This window comes from Pan paniscus, chromosome 12 (genome assembly GCF_029289425.2).
Source record: "Pan paniscus chromosome 12, NHGRI_mPanPan1-v2.0_pri, whole genome shotgun sequence".
Taxonomy (NCBI): Eukaryota; Metazoa; Chordata; class Mammalia; order Primates; family Hominidae; genus Pan; species Pan paniscus.
This window is the reverse complement of record NC_073261.2, coordinates 111,455,336-111,477,011: the sequence shown is the minus strand read 5'-3', so window position 1 is coordinate 111,477,011 and position 21,676 is coordinate 111,455,336. Positions and strand designations below refer to the sequence as shown.

The 21,676-nt window shown below is 43.6% G+C and overlaps 1 long non-coding RNA gene across 1 annotated transcript in view; it reads right to left on the bottom strand.

Annotated features, from left to right (window-relative positions):
- Positions 1 to 18,854, bottom strand: part of LOC117979080 (uncharacterized) — a 1,348,572-nt gene extending 1,329,718 nt beyond the window's left edge. Inside the window, exons 1-2 of the long non-coding RNA XR_004669720.3 lie at positions 18,561 to 18,854; positions 16,700 to 16,778 (exon numbers count right to left, since the gene is read on the bottom strand). This is a non-coding gene — a long non-coding RNA (uncharacterized LOC117979080). The remainder of the gene's footprint in view (positions 1 to 16,699; positions 16,779 to 18,560) is intronic.
- Positions 18,855 to 21,676: the final 2,822 nt, after the last annotated feature.

The window sequence follows — 21,676 nt, the reverse complement described above, 5'->3', positions numbered from 1 at the left end:
CTGAGCTGGGCCACTTCCATTATCCCTGTCTCTGTCCTAGCCCATCTTGTCTTTCATAGGAAATTTCTAACAGTCAGGTTTGAGCATGTCACATTTCTGCTAAAAGCCCATCCATATCCATCCATGACCTGCAAGCTAAGGTCCAACCATCTTGGCCAGGACACAGGACTGTCCTGGCTCTGGCATCTGCCTGACTCTTCACCCCTTGCTGTGATTTCCTAAGCCTCAGCAATTTTAAACAGCATCACATGCCTCCAAGTGCTATGGTAAGCCTGAGCCTTTGCCTTCACTTGCTGTGCCAGAAAGCCTAATCCTGCCCTCTCCCCCTTAATCACACCAGGATTTCTTTGCTAAGGAGGCCTTGAAGGTTTAAGGGATTAAAATTTTCCCAGCAATTAGAAAACCTGGGTTCTAAGTCTAGCTCTGCCAGGAACCAGTGGGCCTCTACCAGTGAGCCCACCCTCAGCACTCAACGCAGCATCTCACCTTGGAGGGTGCCTTCTGACTCATCCCCACACTAGGCTGCCAGGGCTCCCGGGGATTGTAAAAAGCCCTGCTCTGTCTGTTGCCTGAAAACTTGATGCATTCGGGCAGAGATCCTCTTAGTAACCTTTCTATTCCCAAGCACATGGGCCAGTACCTGGTACAGAGCAGACGAATAATGAATGCTGATTGACTGGATGGATAAATGAATGAATCAATGAATGAAGTTCATAGAAGAGAAAACAAATTTTCACATGGACTTTTACTAATAAAGGGTTAGGCTGAACAGAGAGAAAACTTTAAAACTTTTTTTTTGCTTAAATATACAATTTAGACAATTCCCCAGTTGTGCTTCCAATTACTTAGATTCTAAATGACAGAATTTGCATTCTGTAAGACTACCTGCTAATATGCTGATGCTGCCTGATTTGCAGGTAAGTAGCAGGGAAAGGTCTTTGCATGGCTGAGTTCTCTCACATTGATAAAGAATCAGCGACAGCTGACTTGACAATGAACTCCCAGCTCAGAAACCCCCCGGTCCAATTATTTCAGCTATACTCAAGCCTATTGACATTACACATACAGAAGAATGAACAGCAAAACCTATTAATGAGGTTTTTCATAAGATAGAAAAATAAACACAATCTGCAGCAAAGCATACTGACAAGGGTCTCAGCAGAGTATAGAATTAAGATTTCACAAAACAACTAGAATGTCAGGGTTCTTTCCTAGAGTGGCCATGGAACATGAGGAGACTCTATGAGTTGAAACTCCAAAGTCTTTGACCTGACTCAGATCTCTGCAAGTCACTTACATAAGACTCTGTTTTCTCCTCTGCATAATGGGGGTTATAATCTATGCTCTGCTCACCTCACAGAATGGTTGTGAGGGTTAAAAGAGATGATAGTTGTGGCCTTATTTTCTAAATTGTAAATAACTATAAAGAGGTGAGGAGTTACCCTAGCTTTCATGCCTCTGATCAATCTGGCCATTATTTTTCACTGAAAGGCATCAGGATGATTCCCATATAAAGACAGTGCTTTGAACATTTAGCCTTCTGTTTGAAATAAAACATAAATACATTTGCTAGTACCAAAACATAATTGGGGTAAGGCTAGCACACAACAACGAAATGTCATATGCTAATAGAAACTCCCTAAGGGATGGTGTATCAAAATCAGATTTCAAAGGCAAGAGCCCATTCTGACCAATTAGCAAAGACTGATCAATTTCTAAATATGATTTCCTCCCAAAATAAATATCAAAATCTCTGTCATGTATTTCCCAACATTTCTGAAGCCTGCAAATCAGACAAATCAATCCAGGGAGCCATTGTTGACCACCAACGCCATGTGAGGCACTGTGCTGGGATCTAAAAATACAATGCGACATGATCCTGAGCTCACAGTCCAACAGGGCGACAGTGAAGAGAATAAGTATTCCAGAACAGTGGGAGAGGAGCTGACGCTGAGATCTGAGCAAAATGCTGAGGAAGCACAGAGATAGAAGCCATTCTTTGCACGTTTGGGCAGTAACTTTCCAAACCACCAGTAACATGGCTGCCCATGGTGCAGTTGGAGTGGCCTTGCAGTGTTTCATTTTGTTATCAGAGAGCATGCAGAAGTGCTTCCCATTTTGCCACCCAAAATGTCTTTCCCAACTTTTTTCATTTGATTGTTTTGTTTTGTTTTTTTAATTTAAAAAAATGTGGTGTATACATATACATATATATACATCCAGTCCCATTGTATATATACATCACATTTTTTAATCAATTCATATGTCAACAAACACTTAGGTTGTTTCCATGCCTTGGCTAATTGTGAATAATGCTGCAATGAACATAGAAGTGCAGATATCTCTATGAGGTGCTGATTTAATTTCCTTCAGGTATATACCTGGAAATTGGAGCTAAATCACAAAGTAGTTCTATGCCAAATTTTTTGAGGAACCTCCATATTGTTTTCCATATGGCTATACTAATTTGCATTCCCACTAACAGTCTACAAGAGTTTCTTTTTCTCTACCTCCTTGCCAACACTTACTGCTTTTCTTTTTGAAAACAAAGGTTTGTAGACAAAGCCTGTAAGAGAGTGTGTACCCCCTAATTTCAGCAGACCCAGGGCTTCCCTGTGTGCCATCAGTCCACATTCAGCTTTCACCAATTAGTGAGCTCTTCCAGCTGAACTATTCCTACTCATGCGTCTATCTCAGGTGAATGTATGTTCGTATTTTCTCTCCCATAGGCACTGTCTCTCCTTAGACTCCTCACAAGTCATTACCTTCATGACCTCAGCTCTCCAATGGTTTCAAAAGCAGTCATGCATTTGAAATAAGCCCAGTTCTTTTTCATTGCAAAGGTGGTAGTAATACTCCTTCCATCTCTCTACATCCTGGGGTGGAAGCTGGATTCAGTATGTTTTCATAGCTAATTTTTATTTTAGTTCTTAAGGCTTAATTTGAATGAGATACAAATCTATTCTAACTGGAATGTCTTATTCCAATTCATATAGTCTTAAAACATTTTTAAGAATATAAAAAAACTCTCACTATATATCAACCTCCAAGAAATGTTTTTAATCATTGTACACACATAATTATAGAATTTGGGAGGATTATCACTTAGACCCAACAAACACAAACTTTGAACACTACTCTTCAGGTTCCTGAAGCAATTATAATGAGAATAATTTTAAGAAGGACAGAAAACTCTCTTTCTGGAATAACAAGAAGTGGCTGGTGCTGTGAGGAAGTGGGGAAGTCACTCTATTTTTATTTTATACATTTTTTGCCACTTTAATACTAAGAGTGGTTTTATTTTTAGTTCACTTTTAATTAGTTGTACAGAAGAAGAAAGTTGAGTCAGTTGCAGGCAGCGGGGAAAAAGAGTTATTCTGGCCAACTGCATACTAACTAGAGTCTGGAACCTGGTGAATGGGCATGAATTTAATTAATGACTAACTCTAAGATGGGGGCCTGGCCTTAGTAAATGTCCCCCAGGTGAATACTGTGCCTTCAAGGGTTGGTTTCAGAGAGGCAGCATGGAGAAGAGAGGCAGAGGCACAGAATCACAGCAAAAGGGCTCCAGGAAGACCTATAACTCGTCCAGTCAACATCATCAGGGGAGCAGCAAGACACCACGGGCCTGCTGGTGGGACTTCTGACTGCTAGGCCAGGCAGATGGGAAGTTTACACTCTAGGTTTCTGAGCAGCAGAGATGTTTCCTAAAGATGAGTCTTTCAAGCAAGATGGATTGAAGCAAGGAGCTTGATTCAGGCAGTAGAGCCTAGAGATTAAGTGATGAGGGTCCTGCCTAATCTGCTGGCAATAGGATTGAGACAGAGGTTTGCAACACATGATGAATGCAAAGGAGAATGAATTGTTTTATTGCCTGAATATAGTGAACAAGGGAGAAGGAGGCACAGATGGTTCAGGTTCTATGCCTCAGCCTTGCCTCTGCAGAGATGTGCTGCTGACGGAGAGGCCCATTGGCTGAGGCAAACCAAGTGGCAGGTGAAGGCTGGGCCCACACAGGAAGGCGGGGCTTATGCAGGTAAAGGCTGGGCCCCTGCAGGTGAAGGCTGGGCTTATGCAGGTAAAGGCTGGGCTTATGCAAGTAAAGGCTGGGCCCATGCAGGTAAAGGCTGGCCTTATGCCAGTAAGGGCTGGGCCCATGCAAGTGAAGGCTGGGCCCGGGCAGATGAAGGCTGGACCCATGCAGGTAAAGGCTGGGCCCGTGCAAGTGAAGGCTGGGCCCATGCAGGTAAAAGCTGGACCCATGCAGATGAAGGTTGGGCCCATGCAGGTAAAGGCTGGGCCTGTGCAGATGAAGGCTGGGCTCATGCAGGTAAAAGCTGGGATTATACAGGTAAAGGCTGGGCCCGTGCAAGTGCAGGCTGGGCCCATGCAGGTGGAGCAGCCTATGCACCATAGGAGAGAACACGAACATGTGCTCTGCAAGCAAGCAGACCTAGATTACCGTCCCATCTCTGCTAATTACTTGCTGTGCGACGTCAGGCAAGTTACCTAACTTCTCTGCCTTGGGTTCCTCAACTGTAAAATGGGGGTACTGACCTCAAAGCATTTTGTGAAGTCTAAATTAGAAAACGTTCATCGGTTGCTTTGGCTTGTGCCTGGCTCACAGTATGAAATCAATAACTGAGTCACAATTGTTTAAGTTTGCGTTCAGCAAATGGCTAGTGGAATCTTCTATGTGCCGAGAACTCCTGCCCAGCAGTGGGGAAACAGCAGGGAGAAAAACAGACATTGTCCCTGCACTCTCCTGGAGCTATAAAGCACCAAGCACTACTGATGGCAAGAGCAGCCCTAGAGGCAGGGAGAGGAATGAGCCGGCACATGGAATAAAATGACCCTGCAGTGGGGACAGCAAGGCTGGGGAGGCAAAAAGGCAAAGCAGGCCCTGCGTGCAGTTCCACTTCCAGTCCATCCGTGCCGGATGCTCTTTCTCTCTGCTTGCAAAGTCCCTTGTGCAGGGCACACACCCAGGCCCAGGTGGGAAACAGTTGCATCTTTTCTTTCTGTCCACTTCAAAGAATGCCATGCCACCTTCTCCATCAGCTCAGCCCCCAGGCCTCCTCTCCAAGGATTGAAGTGCTAAATGGTGGCCTTGTTTCTGGTCCCAGGAAGTGGGATGGTATCAGGCTTTGCCTGGGAAGACACTGGGTCCTTCTTCTCCTCACACTGAGAACCACCTGTGCCTCAATCCCAAGTCAAGTGTGTATTCCTGCTCCATCCAAGGCCAGGCTGGCAGGGACTGGGCTCAATAACCAGAGACCACCACTGAGTTGCCAGGCTGCAGCCACTGTCCTGACCTGGGACTGGGCTCTAACAAGACAGCTACTTCCTTCTTGCTGAGACTACGCTCCCTACAAGCAACTCCTTTAGTCCTGATTCCTGGCCCTGCATCAGTCTCTTCATTCAACACATATCCCCAAGTCCTGCACTGACCAGGTGCTGTCCTGCACATGCGGGCTCAGCCAAACAAGACGCTGTCCCTCCATCAACAAGCTCACTGTCTAGGCCAATCACTGGGAGTGAGGCACTGTGGTCAGTGTGTGGCAGAGAGAAGGGAGCACTGGGGCACCCAGGAGAGGCTCCCAGCCCAGTCCAGGGCTGGGGCCAGGCCAAAAAGCCATCTTAAAGGAACTAGCACCTACATTGAATCTCCAAGGAAGACCAGGAGTCAGCCAGGCAAAGAGGCTTTGCAGGCAGGTGGAGAGACGAGGTGACATTTAAGGAATTGTGAACTGCTCGCTGCCGCTGAGGCTTTTTCCAAACCTGGGGTGATGCCTCATACACCAGTTTGGTCCAGGACTCAAGGCCGGCAGCTGCGACCCTTCCACCTGCACCCCCCGCTCCCTGAAGCCAGCCACCCGCCTGCCAAGAGCTCAGGTGGCACCTGTTCCTGGACTCCCTGAGCCAGGCTTTGGCCACCTGCAAGGCCACCACTGCTGGCTCCTGCCAGGCCTCCCACATGCCACCACCTGCTGGGCTGCCTCCTCTCATTTGTCATTGTCCTCTCTGGGGCCTTGCCTTCTGGGCTTGTGCCCACCTCCTGCAGCCTGGAGGTCCCTGCTGCTAGGTCAAGGCTCAGTGACTCGTCACCTGTGGGGCCCCAGGCCTCCTGATGTGGCCCTTCTGAGCTCTTGATAGGGAGAGGAGGGGTTTGCTGGGCAGTGGAGGCTCCTAAGGGGCTGTTAAACAACCCTCCTCCCAGGATGTCAGCAGACAGGCTAGTGAATCTAACACAGGAACCTCAAGGCCATCTTCTTTGGGAAATGGTGCTGAATTCCCAGCCCAGAGGGGCAGGGGAGCAGCCAGAAAGAGGGCCAGATAGATCCGCGTGCTCCTTCGGGGGCTGCTGTCAGACGATGGAGACAGGTGCCCACTGTGTCCCAGCATGGGGACCACAAGGCCGGCCACGCACCCTGCCCTCAGCCACTGAGCCAGGGGAGCTTCCAGGGGGCCTTGTAAACAAGCTGGCGACAGGGCCGGGAAGCCAGGCAAGAGCCTGGGGAGTGACAGAGGCAGACAAAAGCTGGAACACAGCTTTGTCCAGGTGCGCGTGTCAAGCCAGGACATGCTAGCCGCAGGTATCTGCTGGCTGCCCTCGGCCATGCAGCTGGGGACTTGGGGACCTGAGAGCCCCAAGACCTGGATTTTAGCACAGCTGTAATTTGAACAAGATATGTGGCCTCAGACAAATTCCGTTTCCTCTCTGAACCTCAGTTGTGTCACCTGTGAGTTAACCAGAAATCTAGCTTTCTTCAACCACTCGAGGTCTCTGACTTCCCTCCCATTTCAGCTCAGCAACGTCATCCTGAAGCTATCCCAGCACACTCGAACCAAAAAGAAGTTCCCCTCCCATGCGCCACTACACGGTATATATCCTTTTTTAAAATTTTTTCTTTCTTTTCTTTTTCTTTCTCTTTTTTTCTTTTTCTTTCCTTCTTTCTTCTTTCCTTTTTTTCATTCGCCAGATCCAATCTCTGCTATGGGTCCACAGTCCTTTATCCAAAACCCTTGTGGCTTCAAAGTTAAATATTTTCCTAATTTTAGAAGGGAATGGAGTGCCTATAATGTATATCAAACCACACCCAGCAAGGTCTCAGGCAGCATCCCACCATTAAGCACAGCAATTCTGCTGCAAAGTATTTGAATATGACACACACACGAAATGGGATACTGATGACTCGGCTCAGATAAAAGAATTGGGATTGCAATCAGGGATTGTGATAACACAGCAGACAGTGATGATCTCAGCAGTATCTTAGGGAGCATACTCCCCTCTGGAGCCCTAGAGCTGGGCTACAGGCCAGCGTGGATGAGAAGGGTTTGTGCAAATACAGCTGATGGCAGAGTGACAGCCTGACAGGCCCCAGCCCTGGGTGCCTGGAACCCGCGTTCCATCTGGGTTTCCACCTCTAATCTGCACGCTTGAGCAAGTTCTGTAACCTGAGCCTGAGTTCTTGTGTCTGTAAACAGAAATCATGATGTCTACCACAGAGCTGTAGGGATGAAATGAGACCAGGTTGAAGGAAGGAGGGAGAGAATGATAGAAATGCAAGGAAAGGGGACTCGGGGGTGACTGCCCAGCCCTGGTTTTCCTCCTCACAGTAGTGCCAAGAGTCTCCTTGTCTGAATTCTCCCCTACCCAGTAAGCTGCTCAGCATATTACTTATCCTTTTCTCTCCATTTCTCAGTACCTAGCAGAGAGTCTTGCAAATTAATGGGGTCTCAATAAATATTTGTTCAATAAGTGAATGAGAGAATCAATTATGGAGGATGCACTCAACGATTATTTGGTGGCTGAACAACAAAGACATCCCACATCTGCCTGTTCCTGAGACTGTGGCCTCTTGTTCGGCTGTCTGTTCTCCAAGCAGCCACCCCAACCTGTCATAACCACTGTGAATGACAGCCGCAGAGCCAGTACACCTCAATCAGTGACCTGAACAGAATTGTGTGCAGGGAGCTGGCCAAGTGAAATGTGTGTGGAATTTATAGCTACACTGGTATTTCATGAAGGTGCCACAGAAGAGAAGGAGGCAAGCTGCAGGTGGCTGACAGAAGCACAGGATTTTAAGGTGGACACACCTGTTTGTACATTCCAGCTCTGCCATTCACCAGCTATGACCTTGGAGCAGGAGACCTCACCCTCCAAGGGCCTCAGTCTCCACTTTTATATGGACATAATAATAAAATCTGCCTCCCAGAGTTGTGGAATTAAAATCAAGAAGTAAGCAGCCAGAAGGAAGCTGTTATTATTTTACATCGCAAACCATTCCTCTTCAGAGCAAGACACAGTGTACCATCACCATAATTAGGTTAATGGCTTTAATATGTATTGCAATTAAAGCACCTATATTTGTCTCAGGCATTTTATCACATATCATTTGATGTCATTCTGACTGTCACCGTGGGACTTCCATCAAGTCAGTGATTGATAGATGGCAGGGACCAATTAAGGAACAACCCAGAGTTTTTGTGTCTTTTTTGCCTCTTGCTATAAATGTTCTTTCTCTAGTCTCAGAATGTTCAACCCCTACCTCTTTTTTTTTCAAGAGCCAGTTAAAATGAGCTCTTCCCCATGGAAACTTTCTTTCTTTTCCCTGGTTGCAAGTGTTCTCTCTTCCTTCTATGCTGCCTGTAAAACTCTGATAACTTATTATAGTGACAATGGACTTATCTCATCTACCTTCTTGACTATGAGTATCTTGAGAGCAGAGGCTAGACTTTACTCATCTTTGTCTCTTTAGTGTTCAACATAGACAGTGACACTTAACCTAGCCCCAGCAACTAAGCAATCCCATGATAGAAAATTACAATAAAAGAAAAACTGCTTCATAATGCATTGGGAAATGAATACAGGTCGTGTGGCATCCCAACAGCAGCTCTCTTTTCAGTGGGACATTTATGTACTAAGACCATATCCATATATTTTCCTTGACTCTAGCAGTTTTCAAACTCAGGTGTGATGCCTCTGGAAATACCGGAAGACTTTTCCAGGAATCTCCAAGCATAGAGAATGTTGAAGGAATCAGCTCCCCACTCATGGATTTCTGAATACCCTTTCCTCAACTTGTACCCAAGAACACTCCACGGTATAGGCTGGCACGATGACATGGTGGCTGTCGTCTCCCACCTCCCCTTTCACAGCCATCCCTTCCCCACCCTATAAAAGAAAGACATGCCCCTAACTCATCTCGAATGTTGTGGCTTTGCCTCTGCAGCATACAACAAGAAACTACATGTGTCCAGAGGCCTCATCGACTCATGACACTATAAAGCACCTAATCCAGCTAAGACATCACTTCCAATGACATTTACATTTTATATTTAGTTAACAGGTATAAAAATTTGCAATATGTATATTTTGCTCTGATAAGTTGCATATTAAAAATAATTGTAATAGCAATCCAATACAGAAAACAATGTTAACACTCAATAGCCTTAATAGATAAGGGAATTAAAAAATTTAAATTTCAAATTATATGCATATTTTTGATGCAGGAATCCTCAAAGTATGATAGGGTGATTAACAAAAAGATTTTTAAGTGTAAAAATATGTTAATTTAAAATTCTGAAGGGGAAGAACAGTAGAAATTCGAAGTACAGGAGAAAAAGGAAAAACAAATTTGTAAGTGTTAAAAATAATTTATGTATTGTATTTTTAAAGGATGATGGTGCATATAAAATAACTCTTACATTCCTTTGCATGCATTAAAAGAAGAGATGGAGCATTTTTGCTATAAAATGTCAATAGTTTACAGTAAGCCAGAAATTATGTCATTTGCAGCTCTTCATAAGCATGATTAAAATGTTTAGATATTAAAGAAGAAGGTACATTGATTTTAAAATTATTTCAGAGGTATGCCATATTCCTCTTATCTGGACAACAAACAAATGATCTGATAAAATCTGAGATAGCAAAGATAACAAGGAAAATACTAACCATGAAATAGAAAGTCAAAGAAAATAATATAACATGCATAGAGGGCAAGGCAGGAAGGAACTCAGGGGCCCCAGATTCTAGCCCTAGCTCTATCTGCAAGTGTGTGACCTTGAACCAGGTCTAAGCCTCGGTTCACCCACAAAATGAGGGAGGTGGACAGGAAGTTCTGTAAGTCTCTTCTTTGGTTCAAAATATTCCATTGCCTAATTTTGAGAAAGCAGCAACAACTCAGAGAGGTAGAATAAACCCCAGATTGACACAGTCTGAGTTAAACTTCTCAGATAAAACTCTCTCCAGACCTGAGTCCTCCAGAGAAAGGGAGATGAAAGAAGCCTAGTGCCCTTTCCCCTGCAGACCTGGGGGGATCTCGGGGTCCAGTTATCAAAAAGAAGCCTAGGGCACGTCCATGTGGAAAAAAAAAACTGTTCCATGTGGAGAAAGATTCAAGAAACATGACTGGTAGATGTACCATGTGACTCTGAACATCCGGTTATCTAAAGAAGCCTAGGGCGGCCTGCACACTTACCTCAAGACACGTTAGAGAAGGAAGGAAGGAAAAGGAGCAGAAAGAGTAGGCATCTCTTCTTTCTGAGTCACACTTCAAATTCTAGAGGCAACAAATGAGGCAGCTTTACTTCCCTCCTTGTGAAAAAAAAAATAGAAGAGGGGGACTAGCCACTAGATTTTTGAGGCATTACAGTGGGGTGAGGGAGTGATGTTTCCAAAACCAATCGAGATCATTGCTTTGTCATGGAGGTCAACAATCCCCTCCAAACAGGACTCTTCAGTTCAATGCATGTGCGCTTTAGAAGCACTCCATGCTACATTTGCTAATTTCTCAACATGCGACAGCCACTCTGTGCTAAGCTCTTCACACACTCTCTTTCCATCATTTCAGCAACTTAAGATAGGTATTACTACCCATTTCATAGGTGAGGAAAGCCATGTGCAGAGAGGTTAGGTAAGAAGCCAAAGGCTAATCAGCTAGTAATACAAAGTCAATGCTGAGGCCACATCTGCTGGTTTCTGAAACCTAAGAGGGAGTAGACTTGAGTTTAAGCAAAGTTCTACCACTATCTACTAGTGTGGCTTGGGAGGGCACTGAAGAAGGAGAAGGTGATCACAACTGCCCACTTTATATAGCTTTCATTCTCACAGACACCATTTTGTGTAGGATTTTTGTCATGCCCGCTTTCCAGTTGAGGAAACTGAGACTCTGGGCGCCTAAATAACTTGTGTATGCAGAATAAGTGCTGTAACCTGGACTCAAACTCCATAACGTTATGGTTTATGTGCACTGTACCCAATTGAAGGGAACAGATGTTGGGAATGTTCACCATCAGCAACTCTGTATCCTTCAGACCAACATAGAAACACACTTGCACTCCTCCTTCTAAAGAACCTCCAGATTGGGCCAACTGATCAGATGTGTCACATGCTCTCCTCTTTGGAAGGCAGCCCATGATGAGGGCCTCCTGGATATGTTTCCAGGGCATCTTTTAAGCATCATTTCCAAGCAGCACTTTCCACTCTGTGCTCCACTGAACACCAGTTTTGTTGCAAGATGTTAATAAAGAGTCCAAAAAACAGAAACATTGTTTTCTGACCAAATAAATTTGGGACTGAGATTATCACCCTCCTGAGGATTCAGAATGTCCATTAATATGTTAAAAGGCATTTTAAAGTCTTGTGGCAAGGAAAGTTGTGTAACTGTTTAACTGAGATACAGCTTCCGACTTTGGGATATGTCATCTACTATGTCTGGCACTAGAAGATAGACATTCATCCACAGCTCCCCATGTGATGTTGGACTGGATACATTCACTCGAAGCAATGGTGTAGAATGAGAAGAGAAGGAAAGTAAGGGGAAATCACGAACAAGCATCAATATTTTAGGGATGGGTAAAGGAAAATAACAGTAAAAAGCCAAGGGAACAGGAGGTTTCAAGAAAAAAAGACATGATCAACTGTGTTTTCTGCTGCTGAAGGATCTGGAAGAGGAAGACTGAGATAAGAACACCAGTGACCTCCCAGAGAGAGTACTTTGCAATACAGTAGGTGAGGTGCAACCTGACTGCAAACAAAAGTAATCATGAGCCCTTCTTCTACCTTCTCCTATTCATGCCCCTCTCCTCTACTCTTCCTGAATAATCCAGTCCTAAAGCCATTGAGTGAGGCTGACCAAGGTGGACATCTTCTCCAGCTGGGGGGCGGGGGGCTGGAAGAGCTGCAGTGTCCATATGAGGGGTATAGGAGTCAGAGAATGGTGAGGAAAGCATCCACACAGACAGGACAGGTGAGGATGTCAAGGGATGGCCAAGAACAGGAAGTAAGAGCCTGAGCCTGGAGCAGCAGAGCAGCCCAATGAGGAGGTGTGTGCACGGTCTATGGCAAGGATGGGAGGTTGTTTACACATAGGGAGAGGAACAAGTTAGAAAATACAGCATGGCAATGGGAGTCGGGTTTCTCCCTTTTAGAGAGTCACAAATATGGAAAGGAGGAGATCTAGACTGGACTTCTTTGTGTTGGATTAGAACTACATATATTGTGAAAATGTATGGTTTTCAATATACAGCAGATCCCAAAATGCAGTTGTAGTTTTAAGCTTTGATACCATCATAGTATAAATTCTGCAAACTTGTACACTATTTGAAAGATGATTTACATTCCTTTTACTTGTATTTAATTTTTGTAAATTTCGAACTACACAATTTTAAGTTTTCAGTCCCTCTGAATATAATAAACATTGACTAAAAAATTAAAAATGGATTCAATTATATTTTTTAGAGTCTCCTGGAAGTAAAAAAAAAAAAACCTGAGAAACTGTTCCATGAGCAAAAAGATTCAAGAAATATGCCTGATAGATGAACCATATGACTCTGAAATGGATCTATTTGCTCTAAAGGCTGTTTACTGGAACGTTTGGCAAAACCTGAATGGGATAAAGGATTAGATGATAGGAAAGAATCAATGTTAATTGGATGATTTTGTGTGTATATTGTGGTTATGCGGAAGACTGTCCTTCTCTACAGGAAATATTCTCTAAAGTATTTGGGTATGATGGGGTATCAGGACAACAACCTACTGTCAAATGCTTCAAGAAAAGTTTTTTACTGCATTTGTAACTTTTCTAAAATTTGAGACTGATTTACAATTGTTTTTAGTTAAAGAGGAAATGTGGACTCATATGAGACTCCATTTTCTCATCTGTCGAATGGGAGTGTTTGTGTCTATGGAGGTCTATTAAGAAAATAATCATCTGTATTTTACCTGGGAAAATGCTATGCACACATGAGACACTCACTACAGAACATCTGGAGAAACACTGAACTTGAGCTAAGCTTTTGGCAAAGGCTGGCTGTGTCAAAGGCAGGAAGGAACTCCTTGGCTCTAAGGAAGCGTGAGCAGGGTTGAGTGTGGGGTAAGTTTTATGTCAGGTTGCTTTCTTGTGCTCTTCAAAGCAGATTAGACATCACACTATTCAGAGACGGGGACCAAAGACCCAGCCCTAATTTCCCTTTTCTTTTTTTTTTCTTTTTTTTCTTTTTTTTTTTTTGATGGAGTCTCACTCTGTCTCCTAGGCTGGAGTGCAGTGGTGCGATCTCAGCTCACTGCAACTTTCGCCTCCCAGGTTCCATTGATTCTCCCACGTCAGCCTCCAGAGTAGCTGGGGTTACAGGCACTTGCCACCATGCCCAGCTAATTTTTTATATTTTTAGTAGAGATGGGGTTTCACCATGTTGGCCAGGCTGGTCTTGAACTCATGACCTCAGGTGATCTGCCCCCCTGGGCCTCCCAAAGTGGTGGGATTACAGGTGTGAGCCACCGCACCCTGCCCTAATTTCTAATGTTCGTCGACATTTGCAAAGCCAGCCTAGAGCTGTGGCCTCAGCCTGGCTGTCAGGCCCCTCAGGCAGCCTTACAGAAACAGCTCATCTTTCCAGATGCAAGCACTCTGTGTTCTCAGCAATAACAATTGTGGCTTCGTTGCAAAAATCCAAAACACCAAATACAGCAATTTGAAAAAAAAAAAAAAAAACTGTTGCAGGATAGCTGAGTGATTGGGCAGAAGAGAGAGAGAGACTGTTCTTGGACCTTTGCTACCTTTTTTTTTAAGTTCCAAGTGTATTCGAGGCAATTTTAAAAAAATTATTTTTCCATAAGTTATTGGGGAACAGGTGGTGTTTGGTTACATAAGTAAGTTCTTTAGTGGAGATTTGTGAGATCCTGGTGCACCCATCACCTGAGCAGTAGCCACTGCACCATATTTGTAGTCTTTTATCCCTCACCAACCTCCAGCTCTTCCCCCAAGTCCCCAAAGTCCATTGATCATTCTTATGCCTTTGCGTCCTCATAGCTGAGCTCCCACATATCAGTGAGAACATACAATGTTTGGTTTTCCATTCCTGAGTTACTTCACTTAGAATAATAGTCTCTAATCTCATTCAGATCATTGCAAATGCTGTTAATTATTCCTTTTTATGGCTGAGTAGTATTCTATCTCATATATACCAGAGTTTCTTTATCCACTCGTTGATTGACAGGCATTTGGGTTGGTTCCATGATTTTGTTATTGTGAATTGTGCTGCTATAAACATGCGTGCGAAATATCTCTTTACTCCTGTAAGAATGGCCATAATCAAATTATCAAAAAATAGTAGATGTTGGCGCGGATGCGGCAATCAGGGAACACTTCCACACTGCTGTTGGGAATGTAAACTAGTACCACCGCTATGGAAAATAGTGTGGAGATTCCTTAAAGAACTAAAAGTAGAGCTACCATTTGATCCAGCAATCCCACTACTGGGTATCTTCCCAAAGGAAAAAAAGTCATTATTCGAAAAAGATGCCTGCACACCTTTGGTATCTTTTGAGTTTAAAATCATATGAATCGATCAGTGGTTCTCAATGCAGAGCATGGGAAGAAATTTCGCCCCCTAGAGGACAATGGGCAACATCTGGAGACATTTTTGGTAGTCACAGCTGGGGAGAGGAGTGTTACTGGCAGCTAGTGGGTAGAGGCCAAGGATGCTGCTCAATATTCTACAATGCCCAGGACAGCCCCCACAACAAAGAATTGTCCAGTCCAAATTGGTGTCAACAGTGCAAAGGTTAAGAAACCCTATAATTTATTATCTAACAAGAAATATCCACAAATAAAAGTTTGGCTGCTGCTTTGAATCAAAAAGTATATTTCTACCACATGATTGAGCAGGCAGCTGTTGACATCTTAATGGGCTAAAACATGTGCACAACATAAGGTTGAAGTTCCCAGTTCTCAAGCCCAGCGCGACAATATAGAGCATTTAACACTCACCCAGCTTATTCTAATCTAGGTTATTGTACTCAGTGGGGGAAAGATAACATCCTTGAGGCAGAAATGGCATGGGGTAATAGAAAGCAGCTGGGATTATGGGGTCAGGAGGCTAGAATTTAATTTTGGTTCTATTGCTTACAACTTTCACAACTGGCCGGGAATCTCCACTTTCCCTCCTCTGTAATGTGGCGAATGTCCTCAAATTGTTATCTGTTCCACCCTTTAGCTGACTATTTGTTGACCTGTGCACCACATGCCAGGAGATAGATTAAAGCCGACCTCCAAGGCCAAATCCCTTAGGTTTCCTTCTGACCTTCTTGCTCTTTAAAATTTCTATTCCCAGAGGCCTTGCTGTAAACACCAGCTTCAGTATCTGCTTCTAGCCCATCTGTTTGAGCAATGTTCTGTCTTCCTCACTGGCCTTTGAACCTCCATGTCTCAAAGGCTCTCTGTTCAGCCCCTGTTTTGGGATTCCCTCTATTTTTCTGATCCCTGGTCCTTGCAAAATCTGTCCCCAGACTGAGATCAATGCAGATTTCACTTCTATATCTTGCAGAGGAACGTGGATTCTTGTGAGATGATTGATACAGAGACAATTTGTAAACTCCAGTGGGCTCCACAAATTTAGGGAAATTGTTTTCATGAGGACAACACCTTACTGTCTCATAGCCTTAGGGCCTGGCACCAAACCTTGTACATAACTGCTGTACAGTAAATGTTCCTTGTTGATGAAGCAGCTCATTATTTGTGGATTTTTTCTTTTTTTTTCTTTTTTAGATAATGAATTATAAGGTTTCTTAACCTTTGCATTGTTGACACTTTGGACTGGACCATGCCCATTCTCATAGAGCCAACCCGTACTGGGGAAGATAAGCAGATGCCTCCAGAAGGCACAGTGAGGCCTATCAGGAAATAAGCCCATGCCTGAGTGATGGACAGGGCCCCTTCAGAGACCACCTCACATAGAACCCTGGGAGCCCAACACAGCCAGCAGAGACCTCCCTCGCACTGACCTGATTAGATCCCACCTGGGGAGTTGAACTTTCATGTTTCATAACAAGTGTACCCAGAGAAAGGCAATCATGTTGGAGAGAGGTCTAGATTCTGTCTCTCATGAGAACAGGCTGAAGAAATCGGAGATACTGGGACAAGAGAAGACTTGGGCTGAAAACTTATTCTGTGAAGCTCTGGAGGCCTGAATTATAATGAAAGAGGAGATTTCAGCTCAGCATAAAGAAAACCTTTCCAGCAATTAGAGTCAGGTGACAGCAAAAAGGCTAAACCACAGGAAAGCATGTATTTGTAGTCATGAACTAATGATGGTAGGGAAGGATAGCAGTGCTGCTAAAAAAAAAAAAAACACTCCACGTAGAAGTGTCGTCATTTAACACAGCAAGCAAATGCCTCATCAAGAGTAAGCTCACCTGGATCCTAGCTCTGCCGCCAGCATGCTGAGTGACGCTGAATGAGTCACCTAATGTTGCTAGGCCTCTGCTCAGTCATCTGTAGAAGGGGGATAATTGAACCCATAAGCATCAAAATGGAATAAAATCTGGAAGCTCACTTTGGAAAAGCATAAAATGAGATGTGGACGTGGATTTGCGTCTCAACTCTCCATCCCCCCTGCCATGTCCGGGGAGCACATTCCCCGCTTGGCAGCAGCTCCTCCCCACCGGCGTCCCCATGCAGCGCGAGTCTCAGGACCACCACCTGTGCATAAGTGAAAGTGTCTTTAATGACAGCAGCATGGAGAGAGCTCTTGATTTAATGAACTCGGTGGACTGCATTGGGCTGTCTGCAGGAAGATCATATTTTATTGAAACAAGGCAGAACACAAACACAGGGCCTGCTGAGCCCCTGTTTATTCCTCCCCTGATCCTGGCAGGCATCGGTGACAAGCTGGGCGCACACAGGGCAAGCCTCCTGCTCAGGACCCAGTGTTGGGGGTGGGTCCCAGGAGGCAGATGAGGGAGCACACGCAGCCCTGCTGGGTCAGTGCAGGGAGGATGGGACTTCGAGTCGGGGAGGGGGAAGAAGGGGAAACTGAGGATCCTAGATCTACTACTTTCTCGTGGGTGATTTAAAACTAATATTGTAAGCTCTCTGAGCCTCAATGTTTTCAGCTGTAAAATTGGGGTGATTATCATAATCCTCCCTTCAGAGGTTGCTGGGAGGATTAAATGAGATAATGATGGACATAGCCTTAATCACAAGAGAAATAAGGGAGGCACAAGCCTCACTGCCCCGACTTCCCAGTAAACAAAATTGGTATAGCTGTCAGACACAACATAGGTGGCTCAAAAGTATGAGAAATCAGCCACATAATTTATGACATGAAAATGGGCTCAATTATTCTGTAACACGTGTAAAAAAAATTACAATGTTTTCACTTATACAGAAAATAAAAACAAAGAGAAGCCTTAAGTACTTGCTTCTGAGAGAGGCTGGAAAGGATCATTCAGGGCTCAGGATGAGATGATAAAACTTGCGTCCCAGGGAATTTGGAAGCAGAGACACAAGACTCATGCTCTTGGTATAAACGTAAGTCTTTTCCATACATGCACGTGCTCACCTGTGTGTGCACACACACATACGTTCGGATGTAACTGCAACTAAGGTGTTGACTGAGATGCAGCCTGGTATGAGGAAAAGAACAAGGCTCTGGAGTTCAACCTGCATCCCAGGTTTGGGGTTTTCTTATTAGCTTCATGACTCTGGGCAAGCTACATAATAACTAATTTTCAAAGCTATCATGAAGATTAAATCAAATCAAATATGTAAATGTCCTAATCTAATGCTTGGCACATAGTGACTATCTGATAAGTGGTAGTTTTAAATGGTAGCTGTTATCTGCATAAATGCATGTGATTTCATTAAAATGCTCCTGTGTGTTGGCAGAAATGAAGCCCATTTGAGCTGATGTCATCAAGGTCACAGGGCACATACATGGTGGTTGGGGTACTAATCCACAGTTTCTGCATCCCAGTCCTGCCCCTGAGAGAAATTCATCAAGCGGGAGTAACATTGCAAACAACTGGCTTCGCCCAGGACCCCAATAGCATACTCCAGAAGGCTGTTCTCTGGCTCCCTTCCAGCTCTGTGAGTGGTGACAATCCAGAAAGACACCATGTCAGTGTGTTCATGGGAACCATTTGTTTGCCAAATCCCTTCTTGAATACATGGCTAAAACCCTTAGTTTATAATTCTTCACCTGTGGTTTCACAGGCGAAGATAAGCAAACCTTAAAGCAAAGCATTATATCATTGAAGCAGCAAGAGTACGTACATGTCAGGAGAGCAGGGAAGAGGAAGAAAGCCAGGGGTGCAGCATGAAGCAAGACAGTGATCCTCAGCCCTTCCAAGATGTGCAGCCGAGACCCCAAGAAGCACCTTCCAGATTGTTAAAAGGAGAGCAGCCACAGAAGATGCCATCTGCTGGAATTCAGTTGGGCCATCCCCAGTTTCGGGCAACATTGGGGTCATCCCACATTAATAAGATAGGTCCTTCCAGGATTCTCCTTTGAAAAAGAAAGCTGTGTTACTGCTGCCTGGTTTCTGGTACCCTGTAGCATTTCTCCAAGACTCAGGCTTTACAATCTCACCTGCCACAACTTTGGATGAGAAAGCATGTCTCAGCCATTGAGCTTGAAGGTTACCTCTCTGAGCACCATCTATTATCCTGTGTTATCGCTAAACAGAAAATGTAGTCGGTCAAGCTGCACAGAGTGATGAGATGCATGCCTGAGCTGCCAATTGGGCTATTTATACTAGAGGAAGGATATTTTAAAACCCCATGTCAGTATCTAACCCAGCATGATCCTTTTATGAGCAATTATCCCCCAGTTTGGCATGAAATCCAAATAAATGTTTAGAAATGCTCGAACCTCCAGATGAAAGCTGTAATCAATGTATCAATGATTTTCTTCTAAAGGGCATGCAATCAAAAAGAGGAACCAGCATATTAGAGCAATTAATGGAAATTATAGAGAGTGGTGAGGACAATGGTTTTGCATTCTGGTTTCAAACGTTTTTAGGATTTAGACATTGTCAGCTCAAAATTTGTTGTGGCTGACACCTAAACTCTGATTAACATTCATGGTTTACAAAGGACATCACACATGTAGACTGAACATTGCAAATAGTAAAATCCGAAAGACAAGAACCTGCCACATGGAACTTGAAATGTGAACAATATGTAAGCTACATGGCAGAAGGAAACTAAGCAGTCAATCAAAACAATGCGATCAGGAGAGGGACACTAGTCTTAGGCAAGGAGGAGAGATTCAGGAATCCTGGGAATAAGCCCAAGGTGATAAGCCCATGCAGTGCCCTCTGTAGCCAACTCTGTGCCTGACAGATGCATCTAGCTATGGCTTGTTGGGGATTCAGCTGTTCCCCACAAGCAACTTTAAATGGTTTGTCTATGCTGCAAACTTCCCTGTCTAATCCATTGTCAATCCTTGACTCTAAAATCATCCTTCTCTTGGAGTGTGGGCAACTCCAGTACAAATCCGTGTCTTTGTATTTTCATCCTTCAGTTCAGTGCCTGACAGAGAATAGATGCCCAGGAAATGCTTGTGCTTATACAATGATGTGCAGTTAAGAATGGACTTCTCATATCTATTTAATTTTTAGGCAGGACCTCCTTTTTGAATTTCTAGAAATGTGTGTGCATCTTTCAAGGCCCCCTGTTCATTGGCTCATCCAAGAAGCCTTCCTTAAGCACTGTAGCTCACGGTGGTCTGACCCTCCTCTGAGCTCCAAAATCACTTATGGCCCCATCTTTCTTTAGGTATCTCCATCTAGCCTGTAAGCTCCTGGAGGATGGACAGAATGTCTTTTTGATCATCACATTTTTCACAACTGATTTTTCAATATATAACGTTTTATGGACCAAATTGTTTCCCCTTTCCCAAAATTCATATGTTGAAGCCCTAACCCCCAGCACACCTCAGAATGGGAGTGTATTTGTAGATAGGGACTTTAAGGAGGTAACTAAGGTTAAATGAAGTCTTAAAAGTGGGGCTGTAATCCGATATGACTAGTGTCATTAGAAAGGAAAGAAAGAGGCACCGAGAATGTGCACACACAGAGAACAGGCCATGTGAGGACTTCTTACAAAACATATGCAAGAAGGTGGCCGTCTGCGAGCCAAGGAGAGAGGCCTCAGGAGAAACCACATGACCACTACCTTGATCTCCAACTTTTACCCTCCAGAATCATGAGAAAATAAACTTTTGTTGCTTAAGCCACTCAGTCTGTGATGTTTTGTTATGACAGCCCTAGGAAACTAATATATAAGATATAGAGTGTGGAACTATCTTTTATTTGTTCTATCTTCCATAAGCAGTAGAAGGGGAAGCTGGGACACAGAAGAAAGAGGGCAGTAGAATGTTCTGTATACGTCTTGCTAGGCCCATTTATTTGGTCTATAGTGTTGTGAAAGTTTGATGTTTCCTTATTGATTATCTGTCTTCGTTGTCGAAAACAGGGTATTGAAGTCTCCTACAAACTGAGCTCAAAGTTAGCAGAAGGAAGAAGATAATAAAGATTAGAACAGAAATAAACAGAAAATAGGAAAACAATAGAAAAAAATAACAAACTGAGTTAGTTTCCTGAAAAGTTAAACAAAATTGGCAAACCTTAGCTAGACTAAGAAAAAAAGAGAAAAGACTCCAAAAAAAAATAAAATCAGAAATGAGGAGACATTACAACTGATACAACTAAAATAAAGAGATCACAGGACTACTATGAACAATTAAACATCAACAAATTAGATAACCTAGGTGAAATGTATAAATTCTTAGAAACATATAATCTACCAAGACTGAATTATAAAGAAATAAATTGACCAAAGTAGTTTGGCATGCAAAAATAGATAAATAAAATAAAGAAACAGAAAAATCTGGACAGACCAATAAAAATGAGAAGATTGAATCAGCAATCAAAATTTGGCCAACAAAGAAAAGTCCAAGACCGTATGGTTTCACTTAGGAATTCTACCAAATATTTAAAGAATAATTAAAATCAATTCTTCTTAAATTATTCCAAAATATCAAAGAAGAGGGAACGCTTCCTAAACTCATTTTATGAGGTCAGCTTTACCCTGATACCAAAGCCAGACAAAGACACTACCAAAAACAAAACAGAACAAAACAAAACAAAAACCCTACAGGTAAATGTCTCAGATGAACATAGATGCAAAAACCCTTAATAAAATACTACCAAATCAAACTCAACAGCACATTAAAAGGATTGTATATCAAGACCAAGTGGGAGTTGTCCCTGGCATGCAAGGATGGCTCAACATATGCAAATCAATTAATGTAAGAGAACCCATTTAGAGGATAAAGCATAAATATCACATGTTCATCTCAAGAGATGCAGAAAAAAGCATCTGAC